Source organism: Schistocerca gregaria, unplaced genomic scaffold, assembly GCF_023897955.1.
Source record: "Schistocerca gregaria isolate iqSchGreg1 unplaced genomic scaffold, iqSchGreg1.2 ptg000524l, whole genome shotgun sequence".
Classification (NCBI taxonomy): Eukaryota; Metazoa; Arthropoda; class Insecta; order Orthoptera; family Acrididae; genus Schistocerca; species Schistocerca gregaria.
The window spans coordinates 1-2,500 of NW_026061923.1; the positions used below are offsets into that span (position 1 = coordinate 1).

General features: G+C 53.2%; 1 pseudogene; it reads right to left on the minus strand.

The window, feature by feature from the left end:
• Window positions 1-2,186: 2,186 nt before the first annotated feature.
• The window catches only part of LOC126314051 (large subunit ribosomal RNA), a 2,974-nt pseudogene continuing 2,660 nt past the window's right edge, over window positions 2,187-2,500 (minus strand).

Sequence of the window (2,500 nt, forward strand, 5' to 3'; positions counted from 1 at the left end):
AAGCTACAGTATTTGGCGACGTGGCCATAATCCTGACACTTCGTACATTTGGCAAGAGCCGTGTAATCTTTTACCGAAACTGAGTTATATCCAATATACAGTCTATTAGTTTTTATAATTTCTTTTCTTAAATCTGGCGCTACCTCTACTGCGTGGTGCACTGTATGTTTATCTCGGGGACCTGCTTTAAACCTTGGCTTAAATTTTTCATTAAACTCTTCACGAGTCATTTTCTCTTCGAAGTTTTGTTCATATATACAGTCTGTGACATCATCCACTGTCATATATGATGGCACATCATATATCATCATCAGTGGTCTCCTTTTCCTGGGTGTCTCACACGTAAAAGCCTCTCGTATTTTTGGGTTATTCATTAATTTATTACTGTCTTCCGCAGATGCTAGTTCAACGATTAGTATGTTTTTAGTTGATCTGACCTGGTTAATCTTAATTTTATCCACTCTGGGATTTATGCTTTTTTCAAATTGCTCCTTAGCCTTTTTGACATTCTCACCTTTTTTTGGTTTTACGAAGACAGTTGGAACTGTCTTCTGGACATTTATCTTTATGGTCTCTTGGACCGTTCGTTTTTGCTGTATTGGCACAGATGCTGCTGTTACTGAAGCGTAGGTTTTCTGGGGTTGCTGCTGCTCTTTGCGCAGTCTCTCATTTTCCTCCTTTATTTCGTAGTATTGCCCCTCTAGCCGTGCGTGAGCTAAAGCCCACGTGGCTATGTTTTCCTTAATGGCCCTGATTTGCTCGGCGTTTATCTTGCCATGCTTCACACTCCGCTCAAAGAGCCGGAGGAAGTAGGCATGCCGCTCTGCCACACTCATTTCATCATACTCGCCAATTGGAGCGTCAAGCTCCGAATGCGCGCCGTCACTCTCCTTGTTTTCCGCCATGTTTGAAGAGTGACAAAAAGGGGGTTGGAGGCCCGTCTCTTTCCCCGGACCGGCCTCTCTGGCATGGGGGGGGGCTTTCTGCAGCTCGCCCACCAGTCCCGCCCCTTGACCAAGGGCTTGTTGAGCTGCTGGGTTTAGCACGCCGTTTCCAGCGCACTAGTCCCCTTCCATGGCCACATCACTGGAGATTTCACCCGTCCCTCCCCGGCAAATGCACACCGCACTCCGGAGAGGCGGATTCACCTCTCGGCCTTCGCCCCCTACTAGGCCGGGTTTCCACCTTTAGGCCAGGGACCCAGTCCTACCCAGGTGCTGGGTCGGTCCCCCAGACTTTCGGGGGTCTGGCCCCATCTAACCTGACCAGGGACGTGTCACCACGCCCTGGCTTGACGGAACGTGTCCGGGTCGTCCCGTTCACGGCGGTGAGCCTTTGCCGGCTCAGGCCGTGATCCCTCCCCAGCGAATGTGACCGCAGGTAACGGGGCATGGATGGTGTTGTGCCCCGTATTAGGGACAGATGTTGTGTCCCTTCGACGCAGCATCCCCTGCGCCACGCACCCTTTGCTTTCGCTTTGGGTTGGGGGACCTTTAACGTCGTCCAGGACGTGAGGAACTGCAGCAGCCAGACCGCAGGGTTCCGGGATCGTCATGAGACTTACCCTGCCACCCTCGCCCAGCCGCCGCGCTCAACTCAGGAGAGACAGATGGTGTGTCTCTCGTTACGCAGCTTCCCCTGCGCCATGCACCCTTTGCTTTCGCTTGGGTTGGGGGCACTTATCGTCTTGCCGCGACGGGAGTTTTACGTCCTACCTTGACACACGACAACCCTCACAAATCCACAGCCCAGAGATGTTGATGGTGGTAGCTGGGTCTTATATGTGGAGTTTGACATCAACGAGACGGTGCGGCACTCAAGCCCGAGTTACGTTCCCCAGGGGGGTCTCCACACGTACCGGGGGATCATGACCGACCATGTCTCACCCACCGCTTTTGCTAGTTAACGGTGGGCCAGTGCGGACCGTGAGGATTGCACCCAGTTAAGGGCTAGCCGTTTAACGTCATGCATGGACGGCCCATCCCGTGTTAGCTTCGCCCCATCTAAGGGGGTTACTGAGCCAGAGAGCCACGACAAGGCCACGAGATTGGACATTACGGTCCCCGCCCCACTCAGGTTCCTCTGAGCCCCGACGCGTTCGTTGACTTCGGGGAATCAGGGGGTCTCCTGGCGGTTTTAACCCAGTTATGGGAGGCAACACACCTCCCCCAGGTGGCGCTGCGCAGACCGCTTTTCCCTGGAGTAGATAGGGACAGCGGGAATCTCGTTAATCCATTCATGCGCGTCACTAATTAGATGACGAGGCATTTGGCTACCTTAAGAGAGTCATAGTTACTCCCGCCGTTTACCCGCGCTTGCTTGAATTTCTTCACGTTGACATTCAGAGCACTGGGCAGAAATCACATTGCGTCAACACCCGCTAGGGCCATCGCAATGCTTTGTTTTAATTAGACAGTCGGATTCCCCCAGTCCGTGCCAGTTCTGAGTTGATCGTTGAATGGCGGCCGAAGAGAATCCGCGCACCCGCGCGCCCCCGGAG